At 39.3% G+C, this 27017-nt stretch overlaps 1 long non-coding RNA gene across 1 annotated transcript; it reads left to right on the top strand.

Annotated features, from left to right (window-relative positions):
• The first annotated feature begins 10775 nt into the window (after positions 1-10775).
• Positions 10776-13066, top strand: LOC125264193. Its single transcript, XR_007184021.1, has 3 exons — positions 10776-11135; positions 11529-11668; positions 12474-13066. It is a non-coding gene; the product is annotated as an uncharacterized LOC125264193 (long non-coding RNA).
• Positions 13067-27017: the final 13951 nt, after the last annotated feature.

Below are 27017 nucleotides of genomic sequence, written 5' to 3'. Positions count from 1 at the left end.
AAGTCACGACAGCGTTCACGCCCCGAAGAATGGAGACTCCATCTCCAGATGGTCCAGCTGATCTGGGAATGCTTCAGAGATGCTCAGGTATGCCTGTTTGCCTTTCCAGACACATCCCACTGCCAGTTGTTTTACTCCCTGTCTGAGGGGACCCTCGGCACTGATGCACTGGCACACAGCTGGCTGCAGGATCTGCGCAAGTATGTGTTTCTCCCAGTGAGCCTTCTTGCACAAATGCTGTGCAAGATCAGGGAGGACAAGAAGCAGGTTCTGATGGTTGCACCCCATTGGTCCAACCGGATCTGGCTCTCCGAATTCCTCACGACAGCCCCTCCTGGCCATTCCTCTGAGGAAGGACCTTCTTTCTCAGAGAGTGGGCACCCTTTGGCACCTGCGTCCGGATCTTTAGAACCTACATGTATGCGTTCTGGATGGGACGCGGAAGGTTTAAGAAATACTACCACTTCAGCTACAGCCTTGTGTACCAGACAGTCCAATGCTCTGAAGTGAAAATTCTTCATCACTTGGTGTTCTTCTCGTCAAGAAATACCCGATTGGGTCAGTGTTCTCCTTCCTTCAAGAAGTGTTGGAATGAAGGCTGTCTCCTTCCACCCTGAAGGTCTATGTGGCTGCATTTCAGCTCACCATGACTTAAGTGATGCCAAACCAGTGGGGAAGCATGACCTGGTCATCAGGTTCTTGAGAGGGGCTAGGAGGCTTAATCCACCTCACCCTCAGCAGTTACCCTCTTGGGATCTCGTGGAGATCTTATCAGCACTGCAGAGAACACCCTTTGAGCCATTGCACTCAGAGGAGCTAAAGTTCCTCTCTTTAACGATGGCACCCCTGACGGCTTTGGCCTCTGTTAAGATGGTGCCTGGAATTTGGGCCTGCCAACTCTCACGAGATCCCGAGACCCCGGCCTGGATATGTGCCTAAAGTTCCCACCACTCCTTTCAGAGATCAGGTGGTGAACTTGCAAGTGCTGTCCTTGGAGGAGGCAGGCACAGCACTAGCACTGCTCTGTCCAGTACGTGCTATCCGTGTCTATGTAGATAAAACTCAGTGCTTTAGGACCTCAGACCAGCTCTTTGTCTGTTACGGAGGCCAGCAGAAGGGAAAGGCTGTCTCCAAGCAGAGGTTGTCCCACTGGATAGTGGATGCTATAGTCTTGGTTTACCAGGCTCAATATCTGCCATGCCCCCTAGGGTTGAAAGCACATTCAATCAGGAGTGTTGCTTCCTCCTGGGCATTAGAGCATGACGCCTTGCTAACAGACATTTGTAGAGCTGCAGTCTGGGCAACATCTAACACATTTGTGAGATTTTATAATCTCTGTGTAGAACCCGTGTCCTCCCGTATACTCACCCCAAGTGGCCAGTATAGGACCTGCTCGGTGTCGATCTCGCTTGCTGTGCCATTCCACTCCACGGACTGGATGTGTGCGCTATTCTCCTCAGGGGAGTTCCACAGTTCAAAACCCTGGGTTCCTCCAGTACTGTTGATGCCTGACACTTGTGTGCATCCCCAGTCAGTCAGCCCTCGTGTCAGACTAGGAGCCTCCATGTGTTGTGATTCCCCCTCTAGGCAATTCCATGTGTGCATTTCCATAGTAAGTCACATCTCTTTCCCTTGGCAAGACTACTCTTGCCATCTCTGATGTTGAAATGTTATGGACTGTGGACTGTGTTACCTCAGAGATCTTCCAAATGTATTACTGCCTATGCCGGTTCATATGTGCATTCTGTAAGACCTCCCTATTGGTAGTCAGCCTGTAGTTTTATGGACATGTACTGTCATCCACAATACATGTACATAAAAAGAGAAGTGTTACAGCAGGAGATAATTGGACCATGCTAACCAGCTGAACCTCAACCCTGTGCTTAAACAATTTTATTTTAATTTAATTTTTTCCTATTTTTTAATGTTAATCTGCCTTACCTTTGTACATTCAGCAGTACACTTTATCCATAATAGAAGTAATTATAATTTAATTGAATAAATTTAAACTATAATACATTTCAATCAAGTGTAAATAATATGCAGTTATGTGCCAAAAACATTCACACAAGTATGCTATGTTCTTTTAAAGCATATTCTTTTTTTTTTATAAATAATAAAAGTGCGCTCTTTTTTCACAAGGGTATGATGATGTGCAATGATGCTCAATAAAGTGACTGTATTCACACTACAGCACAGCTTTGAGTTCTTTATAATAATAATAATAATAATAATAATAAAAAATAATAAACTTTATTGCTTTTATTAAATGGCTAATGCATAATAAACTATTAAGTTCATACATTTTCATGAAAACCTTATTTCACATTAATTAAAAGTGGCATCTTGTGCAAGAAGATTCTTCTCTGAGTTATAGACACTGAACATAGGAGCATGCAGAGCTTGTTTTAGCTTTAAAACCTTTCACAGATCCAGAACAGCATCACCATGCGTCATCTGGAAGGTCTTATTGATGATAACGTGATGTTATTTGTGTATGTCTTGCTTTTTATTCATCTCAGTATTGACTATGTGTGTTCGTTTAAATGGAGTTTGTCCATTTTAACATGTTGTCATATTTATCAGTCTGGTTGTGTTGGCGATACTGACCGCATATCGATATTACTGTTCAGGCATAACTGTTCCTGGCTCATTTGCAGAGGAGAATGAATCGCCCCAACCCCCCAGTGCCATGAGACTCAGACAGGCCAAAGAAAACCAATGGGCTGTTGGGTGAACCTGTCAAGAACTTTTCCAGCACATATTTCACCCTAGAACAAAAAGAAAGAAATAAGGACTCATATTTTGCATATAGAATACAAAGCCCGTACATTGTTTTCTACACTGTAGAAAATGATTAAATACAGTTAAAATGCTACGGTAAAAACCTGGCAAATGGTTAATGGTAAGTTTCCTTTACTATATATGGTGAAAAACTACTAGAACTATAATTTATCAGTTATGTACAGGGTTTCCTTTGTTCATTGTTCCATGTCTTCTTAGATTAACTTGATTGAAGTTTATATAATCCTGTGTTCTCCTGTGTTCCCTGAGCATTGTTATTAAAGACTTACTCTTTTCCTGTTTGTGCAATTTACTACAACCAAGACACCAGAGAAGATCTTATGTGGTTAAATTAATGTTTATTAATGTGCATAATGTAGTTATGATGGTGTCATGATGGTGTTTTGTATTTGCATGTATGACACTGTGAACCTTCCATATAGTCTTGTGGAAAAGCTTTTTCAGAATCAGAATTAGCTTTATTCACCAAAGTTGTGCAAACACAAAAGTAATTTGTTGTCGTTTCCAGGAGCTCTAGAGGATAGAAGGAGAACATTCCTTAAGAAGGACTGAACATTTAAATAAGATCAAGATAATAATAATAATAATAATAATAATAATAATAATAATAATAATAATAATAATAATAATAATAATAATAATAATAATATGAATAATAATATGAATAATAATATGAATAATAATATGAATAATTTAATTTAAATACTAAACTAAATGACTCTGACAAAACAGCTCACTTTCTTAACATTTCTTACAGATTTCTGCTTGTTGTAAATCAGATACAGATAAATTAGCACCGTACCAGTACATTTATTTGAATGCATTAATGAGAGAGGGATTGCTTGTGTGAATTAGTCATACCGTCTCTCTATTAATTGTGAATATGTGGGTTGTAAGTAGTTACTTCAAAAGTAGAAAAATATATGCTATAACCTTTGAGATTCTAAGCTACTTTAGTGATAAATCACAGGACAGCGTTAATGAGTTTCTGCCCTCCTCTCTGTGTGCGTGATCTTCATGTGATGTGCAGCTACTGTCTGTATGAGTGTTTGTGTGTCACAATGCATCAGCGCAGTAGCTCAATATAATGATACACATCCGATGGTCTAAAATCACTTAAATGTTCAAGCCTTGAAACACATACAATTGACAAAATTTAGTGAAGATGCTCACGCGCTGTCTGTAGGGTTTTTCACACTGTGCTTAACCCTGGGATGTCATGGTTCTAAACACCGTTTTTAACCCTTGGTAAAGGAGTTTTTTCACAGTTGTAATTTAGATGCAGGGTTAGCACCGCTTTTTACCCAGGGTTATGAAACCCTGCTCTGGACATGTACAGTGTGAAACAATGGAGTGTTATAATGTTACAACTAGATGCTTAGCAACCAACAATCAATCACATGCCTTATATTCACGTGCTTTGGGCAGACACGGAAACACAGTTCGATGTATATAAATAGTCATTTCTGCATATGATAGGAAAAATGTCAAACGGCGATGGAAAATGCAACAAGTTTAAGTGAAGAAGAGGCCATTTCATTCTTTTCTTTATAGTTCGAAAAGTTCACCCAGAAAAACTTGATATTACAGTCAGTAATGTGTAATATGAGGACGCGCAATGCTAGAGCCTTTATGTAAACAGGTCATGTGCTGCGTTTGTCCAGTCAGTAACACTGACACTGCGAATATTCAAACAAGGACTTTAACCCAGGGTTTGGGAATGTGCAATATGAAAAGGCAGCTTATGAATGCCCAGGATTAACTGTTAACCCCGGGTATATTATGAGCAGTGTGAAACATGAATAAAGATAACCCAGGATTCCGTTTACCCGGGGTTTAGAATGACCCAGGATTAACTATTTCAAGGGTGAAAAGCCCTTACGTATATTGACTAGATGTTTCAGTTTGGCTCCGTGTTGCTTCCATGCCGCTGACTGGATGGGGTGGTGTCATGTGACTACACATGCGGTAGTGTTTTTAAGGGGAAAGTATTAACGGTTTAAAAAAAAACGAAATAACCGACATGGGAAAATTACCTCAGTTAGAGTTTCTGAATTTCGGTTTCGATTACTTTCCGATTAATCGTCCACCCCTACTTTAAATGCAAATAAGCTGCTGCTCCCGGTCCCCTTTCCAGAAGAGGGTGGAGCTTTAACAGCTCACACTTTATTTGCTCAACAACAACAAAGCAGGAGAATCTCACGCAGCCTAAATGATGATTGTCAGTAACGGTGTTCAGCCTTACATTGTTCAAACTGGAATCAGACACTGATGGAGAGACTCAGGAAGAAGTTACAACTTTTATAATATAACTGGACAGAATGGTTAGTGTATAAATTTATGTAGAGTTGATTCAGCTCATCGACTAGCATGTGCAGTCATGTTAATCTTTTGTGCAAATCCAGCGTAGAATTGACCCTCGTTTGTGAAGCAGTCCAGCGTAAAATGACGGCATGGCAACAACACTCTACTACAACAACACTTTCTCTTTTCTAAAGCAGCCCAACATGGCCTTGCCCCCTGCATGTTCTCGGGGGCAGGGTTTATGTAAATTTTAGGGAGAAGCTTGTTGTAGACCCTACCAACTGTGTGTTGTAGTCCTTAAACAACAAATTCTTTAAAAAAAAAAAATCTCCCTTTGCATTGGACTTTGAGCGTCGTAACTTTGCAAATGTTTTTTATGCTCTAACAGCAACATTACACACTAAAGTGAAATCATAATCAACCACTCCTTTAAGAGTGTCAAGTTTCCATGATCTGAGGGGCGTGTGTGTGTGTGCGTGCACATTTAGGGAAGAAGAGAGAGATATCTGATGTGTGTGTCCGTCTTTATTTTTAGACAGTTCATGTAGTGTAGAGTGTGTGAGAGTATGAGCAGTAGAACAGATCATCAAAACACTTTTATACAGTCAAGACAGACGTTTAAGAACTGCTGTCGCTCTGCAACCATTTTCTCAAGGCATTTTCAGACCCACAGCCTTTCACAGGTGTAAACGTATCTTTTTTTTATTTTTATCTGTGATGCTCTGAAAAAGTGAAACTGAAAACCTGAGAAATTTTCAGAAATTTTAAAAAAGAAGTTGCCGTAAAAACCTGCTGCTAAATATGCAAGAAAACTTTCTGTGGTCTCTTGGGAAGAATGAAATCCTGAAATCCTGCTGGAGTCTTTGAGTCGTGACAGACAAACATCTGAGACAAGTGCTGTTTCATCAAGAGAAACTTTCTGAGCTTCTACAAATGCCATCAGATGTGAAGTACATTAGTAGACATGAAACTGAAAAACGCTGGATACAAAAACAAATAAGTACAAAAATATTAAATGGGAGGATTTTAAGATCATTTGATCTCAGATAAAATGTTCATGATGTCTAATTTTATGTAATAATCAGAAGCAAGTATCCCACTGCAAACCTCAATCTATTATTAAAGGTGAAGTGTGTGATTTTTCTGAGACAAAAATAACTGCTTTTGTATGTGTTCTGAAGACTGTTGTCAATGCAAAACTTTCCACCAAGATGCTTGTTTATAGCTGTTTATTGTCTGATCATTTAGTGAAGTATGCTCTCAATGACAAATGGGGAACAGTTAGTTCATGCGTTCATGACTGCAAGGCTAGATTACTGTAATGCTCTACTGAGTGGTTGCCCTGCTCGCTTGATAAACAAACTTCAGCTTGTACAAAAAAGCAGCAGGTAGAGTTCTTACTAGAATCAAGGGATATGAACCCGGTTCTATCAACACTGCATTGGCTCCCTGTTAAACATCGTAGCTAGATTTTAAAATCTTGCTAATGACTTACAAAGCTCTTAACGCATTAAAGTCCTACACGTCTATTGCAATCTCAGAATTCAGGCAGCTGATAATACCTAGAATATCAAAATCAACCACAGGTGGTAGATCCTTCTCCTAAACTCTTCTCCTAAACTCTGGAACAATCTTCCTAGCATTGTTCAGGAAGCAGACACACTCTGTCAGTTTAAATCTAGACTAAAAATGCATCTATTTACCCTGGCATACACATAACACATTATCAATTGATGTTTTCAAATCCGTTTCAAATCCGGATAGTTAGGCTGCATAAATTAGGTCAGCTGGAACTGGGAACACTTCCTATAACACCAGATGTACTTCAGTTACATCAGAAGAAGTTTGGCATCTATGCTAATATTAGTCTCTCTTTTTATCCCGAGCCGGATCGGGGCCAGATCCAGGTGAGATAGAGGATGTGCGCCTAGACACGAAGACAATGCAGCTCTGAAGTGTGAGCAGAGATTGTGTCAACTAGATCATCCACTGTGAAGGCCTCATTGACACGACAGCCAGTGGCACAGTTCCTCAACAAACCGTCCATACCGGCGTGATGAATACGATCCTCAACTAGATGGAACTGTAATAAATACTGACTGTTGCGATTCCAATCAAACTTATGAAAGCTGCCTGAATCATAATAAAGCACTGTTCGCTGTTGGCCAGAGGAGAACTAACCCCCCACTGAGCCTGGTTTCTCCCAAGGTTTTTTTCTCCATTTTAACACCTGTTTGCCACCTGATGTCACCTGTTGAAGTATGGGTTCCTTGCCGCCATCGCCTTTGGCTTGCTTAGTTGGGGACACTTGACATTTGATATTCAACAATGTTTTGATCTGCCTTCATCGACATCATTGTATGCGAACTGAACCGAGCTGGATGATGACGTCACTGTTTTCTCCAGAGCTGATATATAGACAAATTTACTAAATTAATTACTATTGATCCTTACAACGGAATGAATCAATACTGAATTTACTTAAGCTGGACAATGACACCATTTTCTTTAAGAGCTAAGAGCTGCTATGCAGCCAAAAATTATATACCAGTTATCACTGTAAAGCTGCTTTGACACAATCTGCATTGTAAAAAGCGCTATATAAACAAAGGTGACTTGACTTGACTTGAAGTAACAGCGCCTCTCCTCAACAAGCCATTATTTGAGGAATAATTCAGATCCATAGCATTTTGAATTAATTATTTATATTTATGAAAAACAAATTAGAAGATGTGACTGTTACTACATAAATGCACCATAATCTTTCGTCGATGGCAACATAACTACTTGTGTCAACCAGAAAAGAATTGTTTCCACAACCTAACGTTGTCAGTTAGTAATTGCAACATTGTTGTGGCAACGTTGTGGATCAATAGAACTTAGTCAGGGTAGTGCCGTATTTATTTTTTGATAGGAATGAAAATGAGGCTGTGAGAGATGGAGGTACAGTGCGTTTAATGGATTGTACTGTTGCTCAACAATGTCCAGCTGATGAAACGATGACAAGAAAAAAAAAATCAATAGACAAAAACTACATAAAATAGTATTGAAAGTTGTGAGTTCTGAAAATGATGTGATCTAGGACCTGTGTAAAGATCATAAGTCTATCCCTCACAGCCTCGTTACATTAAAACAATATTTAACATTGCGTGTTCCAAATCATTGATTGCAGCACAAGTGAAAATCAACTAGACTCTTCTTTCCTGACCTCTGGTTGAAGTATGTATCACATCTTGCATAGGATAATGTACCCAAATACCTGACTTCCACAACAGTCTATGACTTATTCTTCATCTCTGCCATCACTACCCAGTGCGAGGTAGTGGAAGGAATGCAAAATCAAAATGTATTCATTTCATTTATTTGAAAGAACAACAACGACAACAAATTAACCAAACCATTAATATTAAAATTACATTTATATTAAAATAAATGTAGTATAAACAATGTGACCAAACTTCCGTCATGGCAATGTAAATAGTTATGACGTAACAACCAGAAAAATTTAATTCCTGGATTTGTTGCCACACCATAATTGTGACCATGTCAGTCTGTATGCAAAAATCACAGGCTAGAACTGATACACTCTTAAAAATAAAGGTTCTTTATTGCCATTTATGCTTCCATGAAGGGTCCAGGGAATTTTTCATTCCACAAAAGGTGCTTGTTCAGTTTGCTTAGTTTTGTCATGGCCACAATATATAAACTAGTGGGAACGTGATAATATGTCATGGCCACGAGATATTACTTTGTGAGAATGTGATAAATCAATGTAAAGTCGTGGCCTCGAGATCATATGGTGAGGGAACGATATATTTTTCTCATGGCCACAACTTCATTATGTTAAGGGAACGACATCTACTTCTCATGGCCACAAGTTAAATGTGTAAACAACCTGCATGACCATAGCAACCTGGAATTATCAGAAATGGATAAGACTATGATAATATTTTTAATTAAAGGTGCAATATGTAATATTTTCTGCCCGCTAGAGGTCACTAGAGGCCTATTCAAAACAAAGGCGTAGCTTGATGAAGCCAAGTTTGAGTGCAGAAGCTTGGGACATGTGGTCTTCACCTCACAGCCAGTGGAAACAAATTGGGATAGGACTCGGGAAGAAATCATGTTCATGGATGCGATTATTAACGTTATTGTAGTATCAAGCAGAGCAGGCTCGAGTGTTGTGAGAGCTAAACGAGGCCGCTGGAGCGATTGCGCAACACATGCCTCATGAGCAGCGGAACTTTTATTATGACACAGTCGCCGGCGCTGCTCCCGCTTTTCCAGTCACGAGTATGAGGTAACGCAGCTCTGTTTATCATATTAGATACATTTGTGAGTGTTGAAAATTATGTTATAACGTTACTCTGTGCCTGTTATGAGACACTTGTTGCACACTGCAGTAAGATATATCGATTTAAGAATATCATATTAAATGCTGGATGGCTTGTGTTGATAAATGGCATGCAATTAATTTTAAAACGTATTGTATGATGGAGAAAATTCTGTATTACTGTTACTAAAAATAAAGCTGCATCTGATTATGCTATGTTAGCTACTTGACAAAATAGTGTTTTTCTCTGAGGCATGGTAAAGCATGATACTCGCAAAAGATCAAGAAAATTAGATTTAAACAATAAGACTAAACGTGTTGACCTATATAACAATAATTAGTTTTCTGTCTCAAAACAGTTGTTCCCTTGTCTATTAAAACATGTCAATATTAAAGCGTCTTTGGTGTTTCCATGGTTTCTACAAAATAAAACCGGAAACTGAGGGTAACGTGGGTATGACACAATTGACAGGCGACTCACTCACACGACTTGGTTAAAATTGCAATTTTTTCAAGATTTACAAATAGTTGGAAACATTTGGGATATTGTAAGTACTCAAGTGAACAAAATATATAACACTTGCCTAGTGGTTTTTGGATATTTTACTGCAAATTCTTACATATTGCACCTAGCGCAGAATTAAGAAATTATTATATTAACATAATTAATAGGAACCTTTGATTTAAAGAGTGTAACTCCAGATACATGCAATGTGTAAAGACATTTATATACTCAGCAAAAAAAAAAAAAGAAAAAAGAAACATTCCTTTTTCAGAATACTGTATTTTAAAGATGCTTTTGTAAAATCCAAATTAGCTTTATAGATCTTTATTGGAAAGTGTATAAACAATGTTTTTCATGCATCTGTGGACCAGTCCTTAAGACACTAACAATATACAGGCAGTAGACATTTAAGGTCACAGTTCCAATTACTTTGGACACTAAAAAAAGCTTTCTACTGACTCTGAAAAAAAAAAAAAAAAACAGAAGAAAGATGGGCATACCATAGTGCTGCATGCCATAGTCCCGCTGCAGGGAGACATGAGGACTGCAGATGTTAACAGAGCAATAAACTGCAATGTCTGTAAGGTACCATGCCTATAGACAGTGCTACAGGGAGGCAGGAAGGACAGCTGATAGTCCCAGCAGTGTAACCATATGTGCAACCAGACGTGTTCGAGAACTTGCAAGTACCTTGTTGGAAGAATGGAGTAACATCTCACAGCAAAAACAGCCACGTCTGGTGCCACACTTTGCTTTAATTAAGGATCTTGCTGCACAGGTGAGAGGAGAGATTGTGCAAAATGCCCTTATATGGAGATGGACTGGGCATGTTTAATGCAAATCACTAGCTGCAGGCACGTACTCACTCATTTAGAATCATCTGGATTCATCAACATTAGAACAAGAGAAAGAACAAATTTATGTGCGTTACACACCTGCTGTGAATCCGACGGGTTTGTACTGCAGCATGAGAAGTTCTTCTGCACACATGAATTTGTAAATTGTACATAATTATTAGCTATGACTTATTCATCAAGCCTATCTCGGGTGTCTGGAAACTTCTTTAGGTTTTCCCATTAGTTAATAAATGATGAGCTGAAGTTTTGTGAAGTGCCCCTCAGGGTCTGTGTGATGCTGTGGCCTCAGGATCTCTACTTAGTGGACTACCAAGACAGAATGTTCTTAAAGGTATACGTTACATTGTAAGATACCTCACACCACACATTTCTATTTGTTGTGCTTATCTCATTGTTTGCTTTGAATTTGTTAACTGTTAGTTCTATTTTTAAAAAATGTAAATCGAGTCTTCCATGTTTTATATATTTTTCATGCAGACTTTTAAATATTTTGAAATGTATTCTCATGCACAACAAAAAGCTATTTATAAGCTCAAAGGGGACATATTATGCAAACTTCACTTTTATAAGGTGTTTGAACACCAATATGTGTCTGCAGTGTGTGAGAACAACCAGCCTATAATGGTAAAAATCCACTCACTCATATTTTTATAATTCCCATAAATCAAAAGTAGTCTCTTCAAACGTGCTGGTTCACATTCCCCCCATAATGACGTCATTGTAGGGAGAAGTCCTGCCCGACCATTCTGCGCCAAACTGCTTCACAAATGAGGGGCTTTTCAACGCTGGATTTTCAAAAAGGTTGATTCTGAAAGATGGGTCAATAGCAAAACGCTTTGTGCGCAAACTTCAGATCGAGACAAAGTAAGTATTGCGCATCATATGTTGTGAGTCCTTCCAAATTGCCTTTCTGAAAGAGCTTTTTGGCACTCTGTATGGCTAATGTTGCTAAAGCTAACATTGGCTCTGCCTGTTTTCACTGACGCTATGTGCTATCAGGAGTTCCCTAGTTAAAAATTGCACATGAACGCCATTTGAAGTCACCCACTTGAATGCGACCAGCTCGTAATTATCATGTGAAGGCACCAGGAGAGCAGAGCTATGTCATTGTTTTTATCCCGCCATGCTCACCGTCTGCATAATTCATAAACACGTATTTATTATGCACAGTACAGTTAGTTGACAGATGACTGAACGCTAGATGAAGGATGAATGCTACTTACAGTTTCTGCCATTTTCAGTGTGTGAGATTGTCCTGTTTTGTTGTTGTCGGTATGCCGCTGGAGCATGAGCTCTTGAAGCCCTGTCCTCTTCTTCTTCATATAATTGAGTGTTTTTGCTTACCCCCAAAAAGTACCAATTTTAACACGCTAAAAAAAAAAAGAACTGTAAGATATTTTGAGCTAAAACTCAAAAAGAGTAAAAGAGAAGAGAAGAGAAGAGAAGTTGCAAGATTGAGGGGAAGTTATTTTTATTAAAGATAACGAGGCACATGAATGAAAAAAAATGATGTGTACGGATAAATCATTTATAATAAACAGTGAAATATTCTATAAAGAATAAAAATTGTCAATTTTTATTACATGACAATTGTTACATCTTTGCATTGTTAATATCTTTTTTTTTTCTTCTTTCCCTGAGTCTTTCTCTTTTACTTTCACTGTCCTAGTCACGCCCTATTGGCCCACGCCACCCACCTGGTCCCCGTGTTCCTGTGACATCATTGAGCAGCTGTCCAATACTATACAATTGGTGCCCCCGTGGCATAAAAGTGGAGAGTAGACGGCACTCGCGAGGCCCTGTCTGCAAATGTGTGTTCCTCCCAAATTAATGTTACTCCCCTTTACCCCTTGACTGACCACAACAGGGGTCATAACAATGATTTTTAAAGCATCTGCATTTATTGATTATCATGGACAGCTGATGGAAAACAAGTTTTTCTCTTTACCAAAATGTTTTAAGTCATCTTAGTTTTAATGTATGATAATAACCCCATTTTATGCATATAATTCAAGATCTGACACTAAATAACAGGCACACACACGTGTTAAACGCATTTAACAAAATTAAACTCACATGCAAACATTGATGTTTTTAAGCCAGTCTCTGTAACCCGACTCTCATTACTGTACTGTTTATGCTGATTAAATTTCAGAACGTGTCGTTTCCGTGCTGACATGAACACTCTTATTAAGACAAATATTTCCACCCAGTAGACCTGGGAATTGAGAGGGAAAGGAAAAGAACATTTGAAACTGAAATGAAGAGTCTTGATTGTGTCAAGCATCTTGAAATTAGACTATTAACATTTAAAGCATCTAGCTTAATTGGCAGTTTGTCACTTGTTAGGTGTGTGGGGAGATTTGGACATTTTATTGAAAACAAACATTGAAAACAAAACACATGTAGTAAACTTATGTTTGTAACATTTTTAGTTATTTATTTTCTTTAAAAGAATATGCATTATGTATGCATTACAACTGAATGCACTAATATTAACAGTAAAAATTCAGCACTTTAAAAAGCACAAAAAAATCTTCTTCAAGGTCATGAGAAAGTTGTTGGGATCAGTGCAGCAGGCTTGTCAATGCATGTCTTTATTTTTCAGTTGTTTTAATTGCAACTCTTTAATTATCATTTGCAGATGTACCTTTACATAGCATTATGCATTTGTAGGTTCATTATTTTTGCAGTCTACACTGTGAATGATTAGTCTTTTTACACATCTTAAGAGTAATCATTGCAGAAATACATGTGATGACTCACAAACTTTTTTCTTGCAACGGTACATTTGAACAGCTCCATCCTTCATTGACAGCCTCTTGCAATGCTGCATTATATTATAACAGATTCATAAAGCAACCAGAGCTAAAATGTGCTGCTCAAACTCAGGTTGAAATAATCAGGGGATTTTGCTAAAAATAAACATACCTGCTTGTTTCTAATGTTGAGGTTCAGCAGATGTGCAGAGTGGCAGCACAAGCTTTCACAGACCTTCCCCATCTCTCTCTCTCTCTTTAAAGCTAAAGGATTAGCTCACTTTCAAATGAAAATGAGCCCAAGCTTTACTCACCCCTTAAGCCATCCTATAGTGTATATGATTTTCTTCTTTCTGGTGAACACAATCAGAGATATTTTAATAAATATCCTGATGCATCCGAGCTTTATAATGGCAGTGAACAGGGGTCACGAGTATGAGCTGAATAAAGTGCCTCCATCAACATCCATCCATCATAAATGTACTCCACACTGGTCTAGGGGGATAATAAAAGCCTTCTGAAGCAAAGCGATGCGTTTGTGTAAAAAAACTATCCATATTTAACAAGTTATGAAGTAAAATATCTAGCTTTCGCCAGACCGCCTTCCATATTCAACGTACAAAGAAAGTGTAAAACTCTTGCAGTTCAAAAAGCTTACACTACATCCTACGCCTTTACGGAAAAACTTAACTGACGCGACGCCAACTTACAATTTCTTTGTAACTTGAATATGGAAGGCTAATCTGACATCTAATCTGATTATATCTCTTAAGCCTAGTAGTGAATGTTTTTGAGTAGGTTAACCATATTCGTGCACACAGTCACACAGAGCTGAAACACAACCAAAACAATGTTCTTCCACAAAACGCATCTAAATTTTTATTTTTAATGAAGCCCAAAAGTTTCATAGTGTACCTTTAAAGGGGTCATGAACTGCGTTGGTTTATTATTTTATAATGTTTCCTGGGGTGCACTTATAATGTTAGTATGCTTTTTACATCCAAAATTGTCATAATTTAGAAATAAAAGGCATTTTTCCGACCCTGATTTTAGCCCTCTGATTTGAACGCTCTGTTTTAACGGGCGTGTCTGCTGTGAAACTTCAGTTTAAACGCCCACTACTGTGATTGGCTGGCATATTTGCATATGAAATAACTTCGTATTACTCTTTCTTTTAGCGTGTTTTTACTATTACAGCTCTTATGCTGCGTTCACTGCGTTATGATCGTGCGTTCATCGAGAGAGCTACCGCTTTGTATTCGCGGGTCGATAAACGTGTACGTGACTCAAAAGTGAAATGTGTATTTACAACTTACCAGGTTGCCCAATCTCCTCACCGACACTCTTCCAAGCGAGGTCCTTTTTATTCCTGTCTCTATAGAAGTATGAACTTGTGTCATAAATCTCTGGGTGACTGCTCACTGATAATATCAGTCGTTCCTCCATTTTGAATGAGTGACTCCGGGCGGGCCTGCCGCCACAGCAGCAAGCAGGCTCCTGATTGGTTAACGCGGCGCGAATTTACGCCAATGTTCAAATTTTTCAACTCGGGCGTCAGACGCGAATTCGCGTCAAACGCGTAAATGCACAAAAAGCACCATTCGCGCGAACTAGACGCGCGAATGAGGCGAATTCGCGTCTTCCGCGCCGCGCTAAACGCCTCATTCGCGCCGCGAGACCTCCAGACGCGCGTAAACGCGTCTTTACATTGACTTAACATTGAAATCATTCGCGCCAGACGCTCTATTCGCGTTCGGTGTGAACACAGCATTAAGGTAATTGTGAAAAGTGCTGCATTACATTTAGATCTGTGGCATTACATTTAGATCTGTGGCATTACATTTAGATCTGTGGCATTATATTTAGATCGTGGCATGAAAGGCTGCAGAGATGAACATTGTACGTTAGTCAATCACAGACATGTTGAGCGCATGAAAGCAGTGATCTCGTTTCTGCACACAAACAAATGCTTCCATCTTCACTAACAGTGCAAACACGATATAACTAAAAGATTCGTTGAATAAAACGGGAGTTTTGCGTGTCAGTCACTGATAAACTCGCGCTGTTTGATTGACAGCTTCAGCAAGCGCTGCTCCAACGATTGCAAAGGGAGCTTTCTTTATATAATTTAATCACCGTTATATAACATATTATTTTCATCCTAGTAAGAGAAACGTTTAGTCACGGGTTTGATTTACTGACACACAGACAAAGAACATCTAACTGCATGAATCATTATTTATCAGATCAGGCATTAGAATTAACACAATTACTTACACGTTGCATTACTACGGAGCCCCTAAAGGGACATGGTGGTAGAAAAAAAAATGGGAAGGAAGGAAATTTTACGTGGTGGTGGAAAAAAATTTGGGATGGGAGGAATTTTTTTTTTCAAATCTTTTGCGTTCCCTCGCAAAGATGTTTTGCGTTCCCACGCAAAGATGTTTGCGTTCCCTCGCAAAGTTATAATCGTTCCCTTGCTGTGAGCTCGGACAAACACTTCCTCTTTAATGTCCCGCTGGCTGGCAGTAGTGTTTCAGTTAGTAACATACGTTAATAATGCACTCAAATAATGCACGGCTCATAGAGTTTGAACTAGTTGGACTCAAAAATGAAGAAATGCAGTCAGTGCTTATGTCAAGCAGTTCAGTTGGCAATATATTCACAGATTCGAGCTTCCCGGATTAGTAACTCGTGAGCTAAACGTTGTTAAAAACACAAATGAAGCTACTTCCAATCATAGTAACCTAGACAACAAGCTACAACAACCCAATTTTCCTCAAATGTGTTTTATAATAAATTGGTCTCTATGAGCAGGCGGCGGAGATACACGCATAAAGAGACCGTCTGAAAAGTGCAAAACCCAACACTTAGTTTGATAAAAAAAAATGCATAACGTTTATGATTATTAATTATTAAATAAAATAATATAATAATAACTTCACTGTTATTAGTAAAAATATTAAATAAATTGTAATGCCATCAAATCCAATAAGCCATTATCATGCAAAAGCTGTTGTATGTAAGTTGTGTACCAACATCATTTGTGTAAAGAAGGCCTTTAAGTGCTACTTGCCAAACTAAGTGTTGTAGTACCTATAACCAGCAGGAGAGCAGTGATGTATGAACTGAATTTGGTGCCAGTACAGTGTGTTACAGTGAAGTTATTGAGTATTTTTCGTAATATAAAATTGAGCAAAAGGGTTTCGGGTTTTGCACTTTTCAGACGGTCCCTTCAGGCGTGTATCTCCGCCGCCTGCTCATAGAGACCAATTTATTATAAAACACATTTGAGGAAAATTGGGTTGTTGTAGCTTGTTGTCTAGGCTACTATGATTGGAAGTAGCTGCATTTGTGTTTTAACAATAATTAATCCGGGAAGCTCGAATCTGTGAATATATTACCAACTGAACTGCTTGACATAAGCACTGACTGCATTCATTTTTGAGTCCAACAAGTTCAAACTCTATGAGCCGCGCATTATTTGTGTGCATTATTAACGTATGTTACTAACTAAAACTACTGCCAGCCAGCGGGACATTAAAGAGGAAGTGTTTGTCCGAGCTCACAGCAAGGGAACGATTATAACTTTGCGAGGGAACGCAAACATCTTTGCGTGGGAACGCAAACATCTTTGCGTGGGAACGCAAAACATCTTTGCGAGGGAACGCAATCTTTGCGAGGGAACGCAAAATATTTTTGCGAGGGAACGCAATCTTTGCGAGGGAACGCAATCTTTGCGAGGGAACGCAATCTTTGCGAGGGAACGCAAAACATCTTTGCGAGGGAACGCAATCTTTGCGAGGGAACGCAAAACATCTTTGCGAGGGAACGCAATCTTTGCGAGGGAACGCAAAACATCTTTGCGAGGGAACGCAATCTTTGCGAGGGAACGCAAAAGATTTGAAAAAAAAAATTCCTCCCATCCCAAATTTTTTTCCACCACCAAGTAAAATTTCCTTCCTTCCCATTTTTTTTTTTTTTACCACCATGTCCCTTTAGGGGCTCCGTACATTACTGTCGAGTCCAGGCACTGTACAATATTTTATAATCCTCAACGGCATGTTTATTGCTTGGTAGCTCGATCTGGTTTAGCACCACATAGGCCTATGTTACTTAGGCTACCTATTCTATTGCATGTCATGCGTGAATCGGTGGGTGGGGCTAAACAGGCAGTGATGAAGTAGGCGTTGATCTTCTTCTGCAGAGGCGGTGCTTGCTGCCCTCTGACGTCATAGATCCCCACTTTGTAAATCCTGTCGTTTGCTGGGTCTGGTGTCAATTAAAGCTTTTATTGGACTAACAAGGAAGTTTTCCGCTCTAAAACTTACAAGATATTCTTAAAGTATGATGACCTCTTATATGTCAAAAGCTCAAGGGAAATTTGATTTCTCAGTTCATCACCAGAGCAATAAATGCTAAAACAATGTATACACATTTTATAATAAAAAAAAAGCTCTTTTCCCCTCATATAACAGCAATGATATTTCTTTTTAGAATTGGGTTGTTAAAAGAGCTTAATCAAATATGAAAAAATAAATAAATAAATAAAATAATATTTTTATATATATATATATATATATATATATATATATATATATATATATATTTACACAATAAAATAAAATGTCTGACAACCAAAAATGAACAAGTATGTGTACTATCACTGTAATCAAAGGGTTAAAGGATTAGTTCACTTTGAAATGAAAATTAGCCCAAGCTTAACTCATCCTCAAGCCAGACTTCCTTCTTTCTGATGAACATAATTGCAGAAATATTAATAAATATCCTGATGCATCCAAGCTTTAGAATGGCAGTGATAGGGTTCAGTGAGTATGAGCTGAAGAAAGTGCTTCCATCCACATGCACCCATCATAAATATGTTCTCTACACGGCTCCGGAGGGTTAATAAAGGCCTTCTGAAGCGAAGAGATGTGTAAAAGATGATTTGTGTAAAAAAAAAAATACATATCCAAGTCAAATATCGAGCTACCACCAGACTTTCTTCTATATACAGTTTACGAAGAAAGTGTAAACTGGCATTGTGTCAATTACACAATTGCGCATGACGTAGTGTAAGCTTTGTGAACTGCAAGAGTATTGCACTTTCTGCATACGTTGAAAACGGAAGGCGGTCTGGCGGAAGCTCGATACTTGACTTCATAACTTGTTTAATTATGGATATTTTTTTACACAAACACATCGCTTCACTTCAGAAGGCCTTTATTAACCTTCCGGAGCTGTGTGGGGTACATATTTATGATGGATGGATGTGGATTGAAGAAAACTTTAGCTCATACTCATTGAACCCTATCACTGCCATTATAAAGCCCAGATGTGTCAGGATATTTATTAATATTTCTGCAATTATGTTCATCAGGAACAAAAAAGTCATATACACCTAGGATGGCTTGAGGGTGAGTAAAGCTTGGGCTAATTTTCATTTGAAAGTGAACTAATGCTTTAACAATGGTAAATTACACAACTGTTAAAATATTTGGGGTCAGTACAAATTTGTTTTTAAAAAATATTTTAATAAAAAAGTGACAATAAAGAAATAATGTTATAAATTATTTCAAAATAAATGCTGTTCTTTTGAACTTTCTATTCATCAAAGAATTTCGGGGGAAAAATGTACAGTCACACTTTAAATAAATAATGCAAACAATTAATGGTTTCTTGATGCTTTTTGATTTTGAGGTGAAATATTCTTAAAGATTCATTCATAAAGAGGTAAAGATTCACCTTTTGAAATTTTAATGAATAACATTTGGGTTATGTGCTTTTAAAGATTAAATAATTATTTTAAAATTATTTGTAAATATCTGCGAAAACCAACAGCACAATTTTCACTTCTGTGTACAACATGCTGAACTATACCGACACCTCTCCTGCAGGACAGACAGAATGAGTGTGTATGTGTGTGTGTGTGTGTGAGAGAGAGAGAGAGGCGAGGGCCTGTCCTTCAGGTCTGAGGAGCTTTTGTGATGATTAGATGATGTTATCAGTGTTTGGTCTTCAACTGCAGTTCAGGGCATGTTCATATATTTAATTAAAATGCCATCGGCCAGTAGAAAGGGCAGTTATCTAACACAGACGCCTCTCTGCCCTCTAATTTAAAGATTATCTGCTGTGATTGGCATCTGAATGTTGAGATGGAGCGAGTAGAGAAAAGGAACATGTGGTGAAATGACCCGTCGGCTTCGAGAACTGTCACCTGACCGCTCCATTTCCATAGCAACTATCAGGCGTACAGCATCGCTGATGTGGCGGCAAACAGCTGTGATTTTCTGTGCTGATCACTGGAATGTGCAATGTAGATGTCTGAAGATACATGGATGCTACTCTTACTACTAATACTGCAGTGTGCATTATCAATAATGTGCAAATTCCCAGATGACTCACGATATTTTCCAAAATGTGCATATACAACATATCCCACAATGCAATGGACTTGACTTGATTTTGCATGTTTATTCCAATGAAGTCTAATGCTGCCCAAAACTGGAACTGGAGATTGTCATATGAACATGAATAAAATATGTTGCTATCCCCTGCGAAGGCCTCCTTCCCTTTCCTTTCCCTGTATGTATAGATAAAACGTTACCAAAATGATTCCAGTTCACATGGATCCATGGAAATGACTAATAATTCTGTATTATGCAGACCAGACGAGCAATTTGGCGATATCACTTTGTAAAGAAAGACTAAGCGTCTGTGCAACATACACATTCAAACATGCATACCTATAGACTAAATACGTAATTGAACGTCAAGAACGCATTAAAAATCTTCTGTTTTTCAGTTTAAAAGGTGTCATTTAAGTGGCCCCTAAGTTAATAATTAATGATTTTTACAACGGTAGTGATTCAATCAAAAACTTACTTTAGCTCAGTAATAACTTTTTCCTAGAGCTGCTGTAAAGCCAAAACAATCTCTGTCCATTAATTTTCCTATTATCACTGTGAAGCTGCTTTGAAACAATCTGTATTGTAAAAAGCGCTATATAAATGAAAATGACTTGACTTGACTGAGGTGAATATAATCATATGAGCAATTTTATATAACAGTAATGCAATTTATTATTAACTTTAAGGTCTCAAAGCAAAACACATGCTAACAGCACTTGGAGTACACAGAGAAGGCACAGATCAGATGCTTGAAATATAATCCAAATGTAGACTAAAAGTGGTCATAAATGTGAATGTACATGTGAATGTGAATGTGAATGTAATTGTGCTTTCATTAGGGATAAAATAATATAAAAATATGTCCGAAATCATAAAACTAGATACAGTGCCTTGCGAAAGTATTCATACTCCTTCATTTTTTCACATTTTGTTTTGTTGCGGCTTTATGTTAAGCGGCTTTAAATTATTTTTTTTATTTGGGGTTTTTCTGCCATTCTTCTCCTCAGATCCTCTCAAGCTCTGTCAGGTTGTATGGGGACCATCGGTGGACAGCCATTTTTAGGTTTCTTCAGAGATGTTCAATTTGGTTCACTCAAGGACATTCACAGAGTTGTCTATAAGTTACTCTTGCATTGTCTTAGCTATGTGCTTAGAGCATAATTCAGTTCCTGGAGGGACAGAGTCCTGCAGAGTTTAGTTCCAACCCTTCTCCAATAAACATACCTGTAGTTTTCAAATAAGCCTGAAGGACTTTTAATCCTCTAATGGACAAAATAAGCAGTTTACTTACAAATGCAACAGGAGACAACGGAAAAACATATGGAGAGCATCAGCTTTCATTTCTGCACAAGACCACGCCTAATGAGGAACGGTGAGAGAACATTGTGCTTGGTACATTTTTAGTCTTCAAAGCAAACTTGGGTCTTCAGCTGACAAAGTTTAAATCCCACCTGGCTAGCATGCTTCACATAATGTTCACGCATTAGGTCAGTAGGCAGAGAGTAGGCAGTCTTTTGTGGCTGTTCGAACACATTCGACCACATGAGCGGGCTCGTCAACTGGCGGCCCATGGGCCAAATCTGGCCCACCAATCATATTTATGTGGCCCACGGCACCCCAATCCCCCTCCTCCTCTTTTCCTGGAGGTGCGGCTAAATTTGGTTAGATATCGTGGCTGCAGTGGCGCATGCAGCTGTATGCGACTATATACACATGGTTCATACCATGCACGCTCCTCCGACTGACCTGAGAAACGTTTTCGGTGTGAATATTTCAGCAGTTATTATGTTTGTCCCGTATTTTTGTCGACTGAACCAGCGATATCAATCATTCGAATTAATCATTCTTTTGTCTCGATTCTTTTCCGTGAATTGGCCAAACGCGCTTACATAATGATCTGAATCGATCTGTCACTGAATCATCTGTAGATGTTTCTCGGTCAGTAATGACGAATACAGAACAAATATCGCGGTTTTCAGGCATTTCATAAGTTTACTTTGAACTTCGCAGCATGGCCCAGTGGATAACAGAATGGAAGCTTAAAGGAGCTGCGTTTATTCCCGGTCACCATTATTAAACAGTGTTGTGACATCTAGTGAGGAGCGTTTCAATTCGACACACACCTCTCGGTTACAATCTACAAATCACTCGATGATTAAACTAGTTTTAAATTGGATGAAACAGCCTCAACATTTCCAACAAGGCTGATGAGGAAAACAGGAGAAACGTGCCATGAATGAAGATAAGACTTTTAAATCCCCAAATCACCACACTAACACACAAACTTTTACCATGAATAAACTATAGTAAATTACCATGGTTTGTGGAAATGTGGAATATTTATATTGAAAACTATGTTATAGCCATTTATAGCCTCAACTTTTTGATTTGATAATCTGGCCCTCGAATGAAACTACTTGAAGATCCCTGGTCTACACTACAGAAGCAATCCAGTCAAATGCATTTTCGACTACTTCTGGAAGTGGTTGAAAGTGGACAAGCTCAAAACTCTCAAAAGAGAGGAGGCCTAACTATGTTCTCTATTCAAGCCAGCATCTAAGGAGGCTCACAGAGAGCCTAACACTTGGAACTTCTGTTCAGACAGCCCTGAAGAGCGGAGGCCTCAATAAGAGGCCTAGCAACGTTCTAATCAAAAGGCAACTTAGTCTAACTGGCCCGTGAATCTCTGCAGTGCAGAGGCCTCATATCATGACTCTCATAATGAGAGGAGGCCTAGCAACACTCTACACTAAGGTCATTAGCCAAGGAGGCTCGCTGAGAGCCTAACAACCTGACATACTACCCGATGATAGCTCTCTCTAGTGAGAGGAGGCCTAGCAACACTTGCAGTATCAAAGGAGGCTCACAGAGAACCTAACCACTTAGCTTATAGCTGAGCTCATGAGATGGAATCCTTAGCACTACATCCTATGCCTGTCAAGGAGGCTACATCATAGAGCCAGCTGCTCAACACAATTTCGGGCGGAGCACAGGTGAGCGGAGGCCTCTAACAGAGTGACTCTCTATATATTGAGAGGAGGCCTAACAATGCACTGGTTCAAGTGCAGTAGCCTAGGAGGCTCACAAAGAGCCTAGAAACATTGCCCCTGGCTAAGCTCATGGGACGGAAGCCTCAGCACTACGTCCTATGCCTGTCAAGGAGGCTACATAGAACCAGCAGCTTGACACAATATCGGACGAAGCTCAGGGGAGTGGAGGCCTCTAACAGAATGACTCTGTATAGTGAGAGGAGGCCTAACAACGCAATGGTTTAAATGCAGTAGCCAAGGAAGCTCACAGAGAGCCCAGCAACTTAGCCTCTGGTTGAGCTCAGAGGACGGAGGCCTAGCCGAGCTCTAAGAATGAAGGCCTCAGCATGACGACTCTTTAAAGCGTGTGGAGGCCTAACTACGTTCCACGTTCAGGACAGCTTCCAAGGAGACTCACAGAGAGCCTACAAATGGAGCTTGAGTGATCGAATGGAATTCAACCGTAGTTCAGGCAGACCACTGATTTTCAATTACTCCACCTACTCTAATTAACCGTATTTAAGCGCAGTCAAACGTATGCTCTTCAGTCTGTCGCACAGACATTTGCACTTTGGAGACAGCACATAGTAGATTGCATTCATGCGATTTATAGGAATAATATTCCTTACCTTTCTTGGCGTGACCATGGCCTGCTCGGAGTCGGAAGACCATGCAATCCTCTCCGTGGACGTGTTCTGTCCACCTCGACTTCAACGAACTACCCATAGAAGCACAACCACCTCTCAGACGAAGCACCAGACTAGCCGTGAAATCTTCATTCATCAACGATTGGCCCCTCGAGAAAATCCTGTCTGCGTTACATAAACAGAATATCCAGATTCCGCCTCATTCCAGTCACGAAGATCTTTTTTAACTATTCTTAGAATCTGCATAAGAACAAGAGCCTATTCCTCCACCTGAAGCCTCCACTACCCCAAAAAGGAAGCATTCATCAGTCGACCATCCCTCAACCAACATCTCCAAACAAACAAAATCCTCAGCATCGCGTCTGCAGCCTCAGCCTTACGACCCAGTCCTCACAGCCTTGTCTTCAATCCAAAATGCTTTATCTAACATGGACGAAAGGATACAAGCCCTTGAAAATCAGCGCACCACCAGTCCGTCTCCTATCCCATCCGCTTCACTCACAGGCGACGCTTGCCAGCACAACTGGACATCTACCTAGCTATCATATCAGACCTAGCTATGTCATATGGTGGCAGGCTGTTTTACGAATATCGCAAGTCTTTCTCTACCAAAGCAGTCATGTATATTCAACGCTTCAGTCAGAGACTGGACTGGTCAGTTGTAAATTTAGCATTAATCAGCAGACATTTCACTGGCTACGGAACCCTTTCATGTTCGCTGTGTGGATCATTTTCTCAGACGTCTTCCTTGTGTCCTAAAGTATCTATCTCAACTAGCGCTACCTCCAAATCAGACGTTGGAGAAAGCTCTCAGGAGGTGAAACCGGCAGTCTTTACACCCCTCTGTTTTCGTTACAATGAGAACATTTGTAATCGTTCTAACTGTAAATTTATTCATGTTTGTAGCTATTGTGGAGACAGCCACCCAAAGAGTGTTTGTCCTCGAAGGCTCAGGCATTTCAAGAGAAAATAAAGGCTGTGTCTTCTACTCCTATCAACACAAGTGAACTCAAGAAGGCTTTAAAAAATCATCCAAACCGTTGTTTTGTGAATTATATTGGTGAGCTGAAGGGATTTTTTGCCAGCTTAGCGTCTCTTCCTTCATCTACGTATATATGTGACAATCTTCAGTCTGCCATTAAAGAGCCTGATATCGTAGCCTGGGTGCCAGCCCGAACCCCGCCCACAACATTTTTTGGACGGGAAGTTCGGTCTGGACTCGATCCATTGTGGAGTAATTATGCTCGGCTCCCAGAAGGCCGAGCCAATCAAATTGCCAGGGCGGGCTTTAATCGATGATGGACAGGCTATCTGCGGTTACGTAACCACCTACGTCATCAAAGAGCGCTTGGGGAGTTTGATTGACAAGCGATCTAACCAATCAGAACGCCGCATCCGCCATTTTGTCCAACAAAGCAGTCAGGAGTTAGAAGATTAACATCGGTGGAGTTAAACTTGAAAAATTGTGCATATTGACGTCTTTCCGCGTTTGAAACAACATTCATTCTCATGTTCATTCATGTTTATTTGATGCTATAAATGGACTAGTAGGAAGAGATGATCGGTTAACGTGCCTCTTGAGCTGAGGCGCTACAGCAATCTGTCACGATCATGGTCACAACACATTAAAGAGCCACAAAACGGTTTTTATTGTTTGAATTTTTTTTATTAACTACACAGTTTGAAAGCTGGGACTTTGTTTAATATCATAAGTAACCTGCTCTGTCTCGTCTGTCGATGTGTTGTCAGTTTCTTCTTTGCTCCGCGATGTATTTTCCACTCTGTGTGGCGTGACAGCGCCACGGCTTGTCGGACAAAGCAACAGTAACTAAGGGGGGCGAGACTTTGCGAAAGGTTAATTAGTTTACAACAATGATGGCTGTTGAAGAACTGAGATGTGTAGATTCCGCCATCGCGTCCGTTATAGAAGATATCGACAGCGCATTAATTTTAAAAGAGGAACAGAGGACCGCGATCAAGGCATTTGTCGATGGGAAAGATGTCTTTGCCGTCCTTCCTACGGGATTCGGCAAAAGTTTGATTTATCAGCTGGCCCCGATGGTCGCTAAGAAGAGTTCTGTTGACAACTATGCGTCGCTCAACATACGTCACTTACTCTGTAGCTCTGATTGGTTGTAGGTCTATCCAATTGAGGTCTTTCCTGGATCGGTTGAAATACGCCCCCATAATCAAAGCCCAATGGAGCAGTATCAGACTCATATTCTGACTAGAATTGAGTATGACCACGTCAGGCTACTGATATCGTAGATGATACTGAATAAATGATTCACAGGAATAAATGATATATTTTTAAAATATATATTCACATAGAAAACAGTTATTTTAAATTGTAATTCAATATTACTGTTTTTTTGTTCAAACAAATGCTGCCTATGAGCAGAAAAGACATCTTTCAAAAATATGAAGAGTAGTTCTGAAGAGTAGTTCCATTCACTTTAGAAAGTCCAAATTTTCAACTTTGTACTTTCTAAAGTGCAACAGAACACAATTTGAATTTAGATAAAGACATATTTATGATATTGAAAGAATATGAGCAAAGAAAATGCATCAGGTTCTACATTACCTGATAATAATAACTGTTTGGCAAACATTTGCAGAAGCAGCTGTGAACTTGGTAAATGATCCTCTCACACAAACGCTAACACTGCATAGCATCATTTATTGTTCATTTTGGTTGTTGTAGGAACCATTCCTTGTTGACAGTCAAACACCTGCTAAACTTACAGTACTGCCAATTTGTTCCTTTATATGTCATCTTACAAGTATCAGGGAATGAATCACCTCACTGGTTGAAGTCTGAGATTTTAAGACTTGTTGTTTTTGTTCATTACAACAAAAACATAAAACTAAAACTATTAAAATCGGTAACTGAAATCAAGTCAATCAATCAATCAATAAAATAAAATATAAATATTAGATGAAAAACTTGAACTTATTTTATTTTCATTGATTGCCAAAGCAGAATTTCATAACATTTTTAAGATATAATATAAAAATGAAAGCTAATTAAAAATATTAATAAATACTATAATAGTATAAAAATAATACTGGAATAACACTGATTTCAGATGGGAATATCCCACATGCACATTCAAATGGAACGCTTGTGTGTTCTGTGGGAGGAGCCTCGTCATATGATCTCTGCACTTAGACTGACTGCTCATTTACAGACTCTCTGCTATTGCTATTCTGTTGGCGTTTCATTTCTTTGGATGGCTGCCTGTGGCGGTCCGTGAGGGTCCTAAGGAGTGTGAGTCCGGAGCTACTGAGCCTGTCAGAGCAGAGCTGTCATTACCAGCACACACTGATGACCATTACTGCAGCCTCGTCAGCATGTGCACACTGAT

Source organism: Megalobrama amblycephala, linkage group LG3 (genome assembly GCF_018812025.1).
Source record: "Megalobrama amblycephala isolate DHTTF-2021 linkage group LG3, ASM1881202v1, whole genome shotgun sequence".
In the NCBI taxonomy this organism is placed as follows: domain Eukaryota; kingdom Metazoa; phylum Chordata; class Actinopteri; order Cypriniformes; family Xenocyprididae; genus Megalobrama; species Megalobrama amblycephala.
This window is presented reverse-complemented; position numbering and strand designations above follow the sequence as displayed.